The sequence below is a fragment of the Ambystoma mexicanum genome, chromosome 3q (genome assembly GCF_040938575.1).
Source record: "Ambystoma mexicanum isolate Mex_15411 chromosome 3q, UKY_AmexF1_1, whole genome shotgun sequence".
Classification (NCBI taxonomy): Eukaryota; Metazoa; Chordata; class Amphibia; order Caudata; family Ambystomatidae; genus Ambystoma; species Ambystoma mexicanum.
This window is the reverse complement of record NC_090926.1, coordinates 87,665,135-87,678,758: the sequence shown is the minus strand read 5'-3', so window position 1 is coordinate 87,678,758 and position 13,624 is coordinate 87,665,135.

Here is a 13,624-nt window from a genome sequence, read left to right as displayed (position 1 = left end):
CAGGTGTATGAGATTGGTGGCTGCCCCCAATGGGAGTATCAAATCCCCCAAGGGCGCTGCAACCAAGTTCAGTCACCGGCCTAGTCACTGGAGCACTAGCCCTTTGGGCAGAGCTAGAATTCACCTCCACTCCATTGAATGTGGTACCCTGCCGCCTCTCCTGGGACCTGGGAATGCACATTTGCTGTTCTAAGTCCTTACACTTTTTAAGGAGTCTGTTGGCTTCATTTTGCAAATAGTTGTTTTCATCACTCATCTTATAAATCACCTCCTGCATGTCGTACATTTGCATTTGGCATTCATTGAACTCTTTATTTCTCTTGTCTCTTTCTTGAATCATTTTAATCATTTCTTGTTCTGCACTCTGGAGATCACATTCCTTTTCACAATGTTCTTTTTGTAAAATCTGCATTTCTGAAACAACCTCATCTTTATCCTGTCTAATGTGGTCCACTAAGGCTTTTAAGTGTACCAATTCTTGCTCACTATCCTCAAATTGTTTCTTGCTTTTGGATAACTGAGTATCAAAGTCTCTGCATTTTAATTGCATGTCTTTTTGGCATACATCCAATTCTGCTCTCAACATTTCCTGATTTTTACTTGCCCCATCTAATTCAGTCTTTAATCTGTTAATTAACTGAGTATCATTCTCCTGCATTCGCAGGGACTTATTTAAAATAAACCATATTTTGCCGCATAGCCGTATTAAACAGTCTTTCTCTGCACTTTTATCGGCTGCATTCAATAATCTTGTAAGGCAGACCTGAATTATGCTGCCTTCTGCAAAAATATTGTCTAGTTTTTCTTTCTGCACCTCACCCTGAATGCGTTCACGCCATTCTAATGTGCTATTCGATGACCAATTTCCATGTGCAAACAACTTTGCCTCTAAATATTGCACTAGATCTGAGAATGTGGTTTCCCTTTGTGACATTCTGAAATTCGTTTTTAGTGGCACACTGCTATTATAAAATGGGTTCCCTTTAATTTGCAAATGGCAGTGTGAGACACGCTTGCCACGCCCAGTAGGTACTCTATGATCACTTTCCCGGCCTGCAACGCACCATAAATATGTAGGGTATTTTGTGGCGATTTGGGGCCTGACGGTATTTTCTTACCGCCGAAAAATAACTTAGCAACAATCACTCCTTGTATTCAGATTGGGCCATGTACAACAATAATACAGTGGACATGCATTGTTTCAGCACCCAGACATGCGTATTTGGTATGCGTGGTTGGTATGCGTGGTTGGTATTTTGGTGAGCATAATTCCCTTGTTTTATTTGTGGCCCCAATATCCAGAATCCCTTATTTTTGCTTAGATTTTTCGTGTAATCACTAGAGAGACCTCAGGCTTGCATTTCTGGAACACCACATTTTCATTTTTAGTGTGCCACCATGGGCAATTTCTCTCTGTCTTATCTACGGCAGCGAGCTATCATGTGGTATTTTCACTATCTTATATACGGTAGTGAACTATGTCCCGGGCCTCCCTTTTTGCCGACTCATAGACCTCCGACAAACTACAACACACACAGTTAGTTATAACTGCTCATACTGAATTACATTGTGCACACGGCTGCAACCAAATTTGATGTTTAGCTACCTTGAAAATGACAATTGCACTGTCTAAACATCTCCCCACATCATCAGCACTGCTTTGGTAAATATAAAACACACCACCCGTCTGCTTTCAAATATTTTTGTGTATTATAAAAGTTGCATTTAAACACGATCTCACTCTTTACAGAAATAAATAAAATAGCACAGTAACAGCATTGTCTGTGATACACTGAAAAGAGAGTGGCGGAGACAAGAACTCAATTTGCAACATTAACATGTGATTAAAGCACAGGAATCTCCTTTCCTACACTGACTGAATATTCTCGTACACACTCAGCCCCCACACTTCTGTAATTACCTTATCTGTTCAGCCTGAGTTTTCTTCAGCTGTTCTCTTTCTGAATGTGGCTCCCTTGAAGATTAACCCCGGTGAAAACAAGGGTCTTTCGTTCTCAAACCGGGGTTATTGCCTGGAACTCTCAGCTTTTGCAGCAGGAATGCTCCAGCCAGGAAAACAGGTCCTTCTGCCAGCTCTCCAAATCCCGACTGTCCTCCCCCTCTCTTCAAACTCCCCCCAGCAAAACTCTCATCACTGCCTCTAGCATGATACTTGCTATGACGCTGCTCCAATCAGAAATTAATCATGCCATCTCCTCCCTCTCTACACAATGGCTCCTTTTTACAGTAACCATTTGTAACCAACTGATTTCCTGTACCTTCGAGCTCTTGGCTTCCTGTAGTTATGTGGACAGAGCAGCAGAGAAAAAGAAGAAAAAAAATGAATGTGCGTTTAAACGTTCACTTTCAGAGTAGGCCTATTTCTGCAGTGGAGACACATTTTTATTAGTGGGTTATGTTAAATGCAGTTTTATTAGTCAGGTTAGTTATTAATAATGTTAGTTATTAATTTTCAAATGTGTCTCTTACACCATAGGCATTTCAGGTGAAAAATAGTGTGCATTTTTGAATGTGCACGTGTGCTTTTAACTGTAAAAATAGATTTGCATCTTATATGTTAAAATCGTTTTTGACTGAATAGCCTGTATTTACTTATATGTCCATGTTAATCTGGTAACACATATAGCAATGCACCACACCCATGTGGTGGTGCTGCATAAAAAAAAATTGCTACCTGTGCAGCAGTGCTGTACTCTGTGCTGTAACACGCCAAATATCCTTACAGGCCCAAGTTCCCCAATGAAGTTGATGGCATGGGAAGAGACATGTGCTGCTCTGATTGGAACGGAATCCATAGAGGGCGTCGGCGAAATGGAGTGCGGGGCACCATCGTCCGCCAATGGAGGTGAGTGTCCATAGTCTACACTGCCAATGCCAATCACATGATATATACACTCCCAGGGGCCGTCCAAGGCATCTTGTCATGCTGCCCACCCCCCATCAAAATCTTGTTGAACCAACTGCCACCCAAGCTACGCCCAAGTGCAAGACATAATGCACATCTCACACAGTGCACAAACTGGCACATCCCATGATGCACACTGTGCAGCTGGGTGGCCAGTGTGCGAGTCAGACTGCAGAGTACCAGGCCTGGATGAGTGACTCCGACACCTACGTACATATCATACACATGATTATAAAGTAGTGCTGTTGCATACCCAAAAGGCCACAAACCCCAAATGAGTGAAATGTGAATGTAGCCATTAATGTCATTAGCGTCTCAAACAATCACTCATGCCGTCCTTCTCTTTTACCCCCACAGGCAGTGACAATTGAGAGCGGGGAGCCCGAGACCAGCTGTCCCTCCACCTCCAGGGGCAAAGGCAGGGTCTGCCGCATACCAGAACGGAAGGACACACCCACCCCGGCTCCTCAAAGGCCCACCACCCCCATCCCTCCCTGCATCAGCGCAAGGTATATCGACCAGCCTAAGGTTAGAGGAGGCTAGCATCGCTGGGGAGGTGGCAGCCAGGGCCCCCCTTGTAACCGTGGACAGCCCCTTGTCCATCTGTGGAGCATCAGAGGAGGAATCAGACCCCACCGTCCACACTCCAGAGCCCTGCAATTACCCCCAAGTGTCGTGCAGTGACTCATGGGAGCCTGACACACCTGGCAGATGTGCACGTGGTGAAGCACAGGAAGACGCCAATCCCGTGCCCAGTCTCCCAGTCGAAGCCCTGTCAGAGCATGTAAGCCCAATCCCCTGCAGGGATGACACCACGTCAAATGATGCACGGCGTGCGGCACAGCTCACTACACTCATTACTGAGCTGATGGAAGACAACCGCCAGAGCAGGGTGGAGTGGATTGACGAACTAAGGGCAATGCGTCAGGTGGTAATGGAAACTACAAACCGCCTTTGCAAATTCCTTGGACGCATTGCAGATGCCCTTGAGGCTGCGCGTCCCACTCAGCCTCCTCAGCAAGAGGACACCCCCTCATCCGGTCGCTCAACCCCGGCAAGCCAACTGCGACGTTCTCTACGAACACTGCGCCGCTGGGACATGCCTCCCCCGGGCCCCGGGAGCATGGAGTAGTTAGCATAGCTGCCACATGTGGCCTTGATGGACTGTGGCATGGTGGTGAGGCACAGGCACCACCTTCAGTTGAGGGGGGATAGCGGTGTGCATTTCGTTGATGCTCACTATATCATCATTTCTCAGGCCAACTATGGTGGTGATGGTTTCACAGTCAAGCTGGTACAGGGTGTGGATCTGCTCAGGGGTAGCTTGAGGCACCAGACCTGATGCGTGGGAATGGAGGCTGCTGGGGTGGTGACGTTGGCTGCACTGCTGCTGTATGCCAGGCCTGTCTCACCCTCCTTCTCCTCCTGTGTCTCCTCTGTGGTGGGGCCTAGTGTTGTTATTGCAGTTGTGCCCTTGTAAGCAGGGCCTCCTGCTTCATGTACTGCTACCAATATTGTTGTCATCCTGATGTGGGAGGGGGTGTGGTGTGTGGGTGTCAACCTTTTCTGCTGTGGCAGACTCCATTGGCTACACCAGTGCTGATTGTGTGGACCTGTGGCTCTGGAAACTACTGCTCAGGGTTCTTTACACCTTCTCTGAGATGCCTGTATGTACTCCATGCCGATAAAGTACTTAGCGGACTTGAGGAGGCCGTTATTTACGTGTGCGTGTTCCTTGTGATCAGATCCTGTTTACGTCATGCCGCTAATTTCGGCATGGTGTAACGCACGCGTGACCCAAGATCGCTATTTACTGCATCGTACTTTACGGTCTGGTTGGTCGGAATAGGCCGTAGTGGTAAAGGATGCCATAAATCACTTACCGGCATCCTTTTTCCCTTACCTCCAAGCTCGGAATGACCCCCATTGTCTGGCAACCTCTCATCTTGCCCATTTTGCCAGGCCTGTTTTTTTGTGTTCAGATAGAATTTCTACAACCTTTCTCGCATGTGAATGATTGCTAATGATACTTATCTCAGACTCAGGTAATTGGTCATCTTTCTTTGGAACAGGAATAACTACATAGGGCCCACCTTTTTCTTGTTTGTTTCCAAATTAGGACCTCATCTCCAGCGAATAGTTGGGGAAGATGAAATTCTTGAGATTTACTTGTTGAAGCATTTCCTTCTGTGTTCCGTACTGCCCTGCCCCTTGTTGCTGTAGCTGTCCTGAAATGACAGAAATACTGGAAGTCATATAGTTCAAATAATCATGCATTTCCATTCCAAACAGATCTGCAGTTGACTGAGCATCACTTCTAACTCTGGATGGGGGCTTTAGGGGTGTTCTCATTCGCCTCCGAGTCCCAATTATGTGAGGCGTGAGATGGTGGTCAGAACCCGGTTGGTTCCTCAAAAGATATGATGCCAGTGGTAGGCAATGCAACCACCCTTTCTTCAGAGGAAGCTTCAACGTGGCTATCCTTTCCTTAAGCAGGACGTTGAGCCTCTCACAGATCCCATTACCTTGCGAACGATAAGCTGAGGAAAACCTGTGCTTTAAACCAAGCAACAAGCTGATCTGCTCAAATGTCTGGTTCACAAAATGCAGTTCATTATCTGACCTTATTGCCTCATATACTCCCCATCTAGGAAATACTTCCCACACTAAGAATTTAGCTGCACAGGTGGAATCTGGATGTGTACAGAGACCTGTCTCAATCCACCTTAAGAAGGGACCCACTACAACAATCATGTATCTATATCCATTACATACTTGGATCATATCGACATAGTCAATATGCGAATGCTGAAAGAGGCCAATGGGTCTCGGAATAACCCCCGTAACTGTGCGCAGTGTATGCCCAGCGTACAGTTTTGACAGACTATACAATTTGTCATAAAAAATGCAACATGCTCTAACAGATTTGGATCAGCACAAAACAAAAACTGATTACCCCCCTCTCTGCCCAGAATGTTGCATAGATTGGTACCTCACACACAATGATTCATCACATAATCATTTTAGAGATCACTGCCATGAAACATCACACAACTCATATGTTTGCTTCAATACACTTAAATTTTATTCAAAACATATGAAAAATGTATTTTACAGCACAAGTGTGATGTCAATAAACAATCATTAAAAAACTAACACTTACATGACATAATTTTAATCAAGTGTTACAAAAATCAAAAAGGGATTAAAAAAAAACATTAAAAGGGGAAAGACTAGACAAATGGGATGACCATAGCTTGATAGATTCTTGTTATCAAAAAACCTTCTACATACATTTCTGAAAGGAGCTATAAGAGGATTGATGAAACTCTTTTACACTCTTTTGTACGACATCCAACATTCTATATGCTGCTAGACTACAATTACTGTTCCAAAAAAAAACCCAAAACCTTACAGAATTTTGGTATGGTCTTTTTTAGATAGTCGACATGTTTTGGCCACTTTACCAACAAAGCACTATTTCTAATGGCTTTTTACATCATTCTGTTGGCCTTCTTCAGGATAAGGACATTTCTTCAGTTTTTGTATTAATCTTCTATACCCCTATTGTATATGCTAAGAACATACTACATGAAAAACAAAAGATAAAGACAAACAGCTTAATGATTCATGGTGGGACTTGATGTTACCACATTTCAACAACTGTTCTATAAAGAATTTGTTTTTATTATTAAACTCATTGCCCAACATGCCTCATTTTGGGGCAGGTGATGTACCAAACAAAGATTCCACGTTTTAAAAAGAAAAGAAAATTAAGAACAGGAGAGTTTTTCATGTAGTCCGTTTTTACCATAAACCATGGGGGTATAGAAGATTAATACAAAAACTAAAGAAATGTTCAAGTCCTGAAGAAGGCCAACAGAATGATGTATAATTTGTTTCCAAATAAACCTAATATGAATGAATGATGTAAAAAGCCACTAGAGATAGTGTCTTATTGGTAAAGTGGCTGGACATTAAATGGGGCAAGACTAGAAAAAATGGGATGACCATACCTATTTCCAAATCCAGTACTCTAACTATACACCTAATCTATAGACCCCAAGGACCTATTGGATCCTTTGAAGAGGATATCTCTACTTTATTATCGGAAAATACTAAAGTCTCAGCTCAAATACTTTTACTAGGGGACTTCAATCTCGGGTTTAATGACCCCAACGACTCACAGGCCTCATCTATCGCAAACACACTCTCTGAGCTTGGCTTCAGCCAAAGAGTGGCACAAGCCACCCACGACAAAGGCAGAACCCTTGATTGGGTGGCGAAACTAAATTGTAATATAACTATGTTATCGATCACTCCTCAAATGTGAACTGACCATTACCTCCTAACCTCCTCTCTCTCTCAAGCAATATTCTCAGTCCAAAACCTAACACTATGGCCCCCCACCCTCACCTGCAACAAAAAGAATGTCACAGCAGACAGATTCTCCCGCTCATCATCCTAGCCTGAATGCTCTGTCAGAATCCTCTGACCTTGACACCTTGGCCACCACAAACAACTCTGCCATAACAAATGCACTAGATACAGTAGCACCCCTCAAACTGTGCAAAAGTAAACCAAGAGCACATCTGAACTCTTGGTTCACGACTCACCTTAAATCATTAAGAACAGAAAAAAGGAAGTTAGAATCCACTTGGAGACTCCTTCCTACAGCAGATAACAAAACCAACCTGGTCAACTGTATTGCTCATTATAAAAAAGAAATACTGCTATCTAAACAAGAAATCTACAACAACAGAATTCAGCAGGCCAGTTCCAGTTCCAAGGAACTTTTCATAATCTTAAGAGAACTAGAAGCACCCATCCTGCAATCTGATGACTGCATTAAAACAAACTTTGGTGTACTAACACCCAAAATGCCCTCTCTAACAAAATTTCCCTTTTACAGAAAAAGATTGAAATCAAAAAAACATCCTTATCCACTGTCGATAACAATATCATCCCTCCAGAGTGTGGTAACGAATCTGCTCAAAGCTTCAAATTCTCTAAAGTCTCTACAATGGATGTTGAAAAAACGATCATTTCACTCAAACCCTCCAGTTGCAAGGGAGATAGTTGCCCTGCCCAATTTATCAAAGATGTCGCTAGAGACCTACGTCCATTCATAACTAATTTAATCAATGCTTCCTTCACCTTCTAAAAAAGCAATCCCTGCACCCTACTATACCCACCAATTACTGCCCCAACACTATTGTACCATTTCTTCTCAAAATACTGATAGAATGGCTTTTATCCAGATTCAGAAATACCTTGAATCCAACCACCTACTAGGCGTTTGCCAACCAGGTTTCAGGGCACAACATGGCCCAGAAACAGCCCTATTAGACCTTAAGACCCAAATTGGCACCCTTAAAGACTCTGGTAAAACATCCCTCTTACTTCTCCTTGACGTTTCGGCCGCTTTTGACCTGGTCGACCACAAAGTACTGTGTCAACACCTGGCTAGTGCTGCCCTCTTCTCCAAGGACGCTATCACATGGATTAAATCCTTTTTTGAATAATAGGACTATAAGAGTCTTCTCCAACTCTGACACTGCTGATCCTATTCCCATTACCTGTGGTGTGCCACAAGGCTCATGTGTCTCACCCAAAGTGAATAATGTCTTCACGAAACCCCTGTTTTGACAAGCTGGACCATCTGGGTGTCACCTACACTAACTATGCAGATGACACCCAGATTCTCATTCCACTCAAGGGCGACTAGACTGTGGACTTGACCTTGGTGAACAAAACGTACCTAATCATTCAGGCATGGATGGCTGCCCATGGCCTATGCCTGAATGATGATAAAACAGAACTCCTCATACTTGGGTCGACAGCCAACCTAAGCAAACTTGACCCAATCTACTCCTCATTCAATATTGATGGAAATACAATCAAAGAGGCAAAGGAGGTAATGACACTAGGTTTCTACCTCAAAACCACATTCTCTCTAAACAAACAAGTAGGCGCCATATCATCCTCTACAGCTTACACATGTAAATTGATTAGAGCATGTAAACCCTTTCTCTACAAAAATAACTGCTTGATCCTGTCAAGGGCTCTTTTTTTATCTAAACTGGATTACTGTAACGCTCTTTATTTAAGAGCTAATAAAGGCATCATTAAGAAAATCCAGATTCTACAGAATAATGCGCTGAGATCTGCATGTGGGGTTGCTCGGAGAGAGCAAATTTCACACGTAAGAAGACAGAATAAATGGGTATCTACCACAATAAAATTACCCTTAAAACACTCTCCCTCACCTACAAATGCCTGAACGGTGTGGCCCCATTCTACCTAGCTGACAAAATTACCAAGAAAGTTACCTCCCGACCGACTAGAACAGCCAACTCTGCCAAACTGATAGTGCTGAGATTCAAAGTAAAAAAGGCAGGAGGGAACAGCTTCTCTGTCCTGTTGACACAACTATGGGCAGCCTACCTCTTTCACTGAGAGTGGATCAACCCTTCCCACACTTCAGGGGCATTACCATAAACTGGCTTGTCACCAATGACTCTTGACTTTTATCCCTCTTACGACCATTACTGCAGCCTCCATGAGTGAAATAGTACCCTCCTGAAGTGCATGACTCGTGCTCCCCTCAAGCACTTGCCCCTTTGCCTCTATAAATGTTTTGATATATGTTACATATACACTATGCTACCCTATCTTTTACTACCTCTTGTAATACACTTTGACTTGTTTTTCACTATGTATACTGGATATGTCAATCACATATCTTGTCTTCTCTATAGCTGTCTGTAACATCAGCCTAACATATACTTGCTGTCCTGTGAATTTCTGCACCCAGATACGGGTTTGGCGTGCATTGCAAATAAATAAACTGTACACTGTCACTTCCTGGTCTGCATGATTCTCGAGCGCGACAATCAGCGCTATTAACCCTGCAGCTTGTGCTGAATAGTGAGACGGTAGTCATGCACTTACCAATGTCTGAAACTCCCCATTAGCTCTGTATTTCACCACAGTGGAACCCGTATATCTCTGTCCATCATTTTGTTCGATTCTTGAAGAACCGTCAATAAAAACAATTTCTCCACCTCGCAAAACATATTCTTTTACTCTTGGGATTTCGTCACAGAACTCTTCATAATTCGAATGGTCATGCGCATGCTCGTCCTCTGCCATGGTTCGGCTACAAACATGGCTACAAAAAAGGCTATTCAATTTACTCAGTGAGTCAAGATAAACAAAATATCACCTCCACTAGATTTACACAAGTTTCAAGATGCAAAATCCTACCTGGTCTTCAACAGCCAATAGTGGATAGGAGCGATGCACCTGGTGGATTTCCACCGTGCATTGTAAGAGAGCACGGTGTGAAAACACCAGGGAAACCCTTGAGGGGAAGAAAACCCTGATGATGGTATTTGTCGAAAGTAGGATGCCGAGTGGTTTGGATGGGCGTCTTCAGAGGGAAGTTAGTTACCGTCTCGTCGTCCTTGGGATGTCACAAAGTCTTTCCAGTTACGAAAATAGCTACAATGAGAAGGGACAGTTAATATTCAAACCAGAAAACAGATAAGTGGAATAACTGTAGGAAATTCCTACCATGTATGCTTTAGTAGTAGTCGGAACTGTTGTCGGTTGTGATTTCAAAGGTGGGAGAGAGTGGAACACCAAATGAAACAATAAACACTTAATCCTGTTCAGTAAGAACAGAGAATAAATGAAAAGAGAGGGGAAGATTGTCGTACCAAAATCCTACAAGGAGGATGGAGAGAGAGATTCTGTGAAGTGTTCAGCGATCGGGTTGAGGTGGCTGCTGGTTGTTGTAGTTCGAGCCTGACCGAATCACGTGAGTGGCTGAATAGCAGGAGAAAGCGAATTAGTGATAGGAAACTAGGCTGGGCTCATGTTAAATAAGAAAGGATAAAGGATATACTCCTACCAAAGAGGCGCGATTCTCGAGAGAGAATCGGGGAATGTATTTCCGGGGAAAGCGAGCAGAGTTGCTCGGTCGAAGTGTTTGAACTTCTAAAAATGGGAAGGAAGACAAGGAAGACGTGATCAAAGGGTAGGGGGTTAGTTTAGAATATAGGAGTTCCTAGTAGCGATACTCACGCAGCATAGCTTCTGTGAACAGTAGCGATGCGATGCAGTCCTGTGTTTGGTGCCAATATACTTTTGCGTTGTGGATGGGTGGAGCAGGTTCTATCCCTTTCGGAAACTCTAGACCTGCACCTTGTGATATAGTGTCATTTTAGGAGTAGTGATTTGTATGCTTGAGGTATTATGCCAACGGCGCCACAAGGAATGTTGCCGAAAAATCCTGTGAGGGTTTATAACACATGGCAGGATTCACTAATCTGCATCAATCTATTTTGATTGCTTGATTTGATATGACTACCTCGTAGGCAGAAGCCCTTTGAGAAGTCAATGTGCCCTTAGGTTTGCCATGGAGCATCCCATCACTATGCTTGCAGCTTCTTCTATGGCGAATGTGGCGGCAGCCAGAGACTGTTCCCATGGAAAGTGACCTCTCATTACTGGGTCTAAAATCCCACTTTAATATGCAAGGAGCTTGTACCCCAATGTGGTTCTCTGCGTGAGTGCTGCTGTCATAACAGTAACATCTGTGTGTGAGAATAAAAGGATCCCTCGCATAATTAGGAATCCCTAAAACTGCAGCTGTGCAAATTGCTTTTTTCAGCTCTTCAAATACTTCCTTCATTCTCTCAGTCCATACGATTTTTTCCTGTGTTGCCTATGATTTCTTTAAAGCCTGCAGTAAAGGCCTTATATATGAACTGTAATCAAAGACCCATGCACTGACGTAATTACATAATACCAAAAACCTCTGCATGTGTTTTATCGTGTGTGGCTTTGAAGTTTTCAAAATAGCGTCAGCTCTCTCAGGAGTAAACTTTTTTCCTTCATGTGAAATAAATTGGCCAATATACAACACTTCTTGTTGACAATACTGTAACTTCTCTTTGTCAACCTTATATCCTTTGTCAGCAAGTATTATCATCAGCTGAACAGAATCGCGTCTACACTCTTCCTCTGAAGTGCTGCAAACTAGAATGTCATCTATGCATTGCAGAACAACACTTTACAAATCAATATTGCGTAAGTCCATCGGTAGGACTCTATTGAAAATCAATAGAGAATCGCAATACCCCTGGGGCAAATGAGTGCTTTTCAGTCGTGTTTGTCTGAATGTAAATGACGTTGGATCCTGTGAGTCTTTGTGCAATGGGATTGAGAAAAACACATTTTTCAAATCAATCACAGTAAAATATCATGTTCCAACTTGTCTATTACATAGAATTGTAGATGGGTTAGGGACTAGAGGGAACTCAGCTTCTACATTTTGGTTTATTGGCCTTAAATCTTGGATAAGTCTCCAAGGCCCCCCTTATATTTTTTGTTAGGGTACAGAGCAGTATTACACGGTGACTTTGATGTCACTAAGATGCCCTGTTCAATCATGGTGGAAATTGTCTTGAAAATACTTCATCTGCTCTTGAGACATGGGATACTGTCGTGCTCGAGGTAAAATTGTTCCTGGTTTCAGTTTAATCTTCACTTCTCTGACTCACTTCAATAGGCCTACGTCATAGGGGCCTGTGGTCCATAATGAAGCTGGCACTTTCGCCATTTCTTCCTCAAAATACTCGGGACGTTGTTGTGATATCATCATTTTCTGAGGTAACTCCCGTTTAATTTCCTTTACCCAATAAGTTATACTCATCTCAAATATCACTTCATCATCAGATTGCCAAATATGTCCTCCTCAGTGATGTCAGTTAATCTATAACCGTCTCCGATTGCAATCACTGCACACCATTGTTTGCCTTTGTCATCATTCCCTTCAAGCAAAGCCATTTCACCTCGCACTATGGCTGCTTGTAACTCTAAAGGAAACACTTGCCCTTCTTCTTCACGCATTGGTATCTTTGGTCTAAACAGAAATTGGTCTAAACAGAAATTCATCAGGTATTCTCATTGCTCTGCCTGCTAAGCCTGGCAGATTTGCCAACAGAACACGTACTCCATAATGAAAAGCTTCTGACTCTAAAGGTATTGCTATCATGGCTACTTGTCCTGCAAATGCTCTGATAACTTCGCACATGTTTAAGTAATGCATTCCTGGTGTTGAGCACACTATGCCTTCATCTGTAAATGAAATTGTCATATTGAGCTTCATCATCAAATCTCAGTGCAATATATTGACATGTGTCTGCCTTGAGTATAGCAAAGGCACCTTCATGTTACATTCTCTTATAGAGACTGGTAACTCTTCAGTGAAAGGAACTCTGCTTGTAGCTCCTGAAAAGCCTTGAGTATTGATGGCAGACATTAAAAACTTTCCCTCACGTCTACATGAGCGTGTTCTACCGGTGTCTATGAAAAACAAAAAACTCTTGCCCCCTACAGTGATGTCTACCCTTGGTTCCTCATGAGGATTCAGCATCACGGATAGGACTGAACACAGCAAGTCTCCCAGTAAGCTGTCCTATTGCGGGTACAGACTCGTTCCGTTACTGTAAAAATGGATTCCCTCCACTAACTGTGACACTCCCTATCCTAAGTGTTATTAACTGCCTTGTACTTTTACTCTGCTGAATCTGCATGTGCTCATGCTGTTACTGCCCTTGTGGTGGAGCCACTGCTGCCTGCTGTGTCTGCAAGCCTTGCTGCACTCTCAGCGATTGCTGCTGCTGC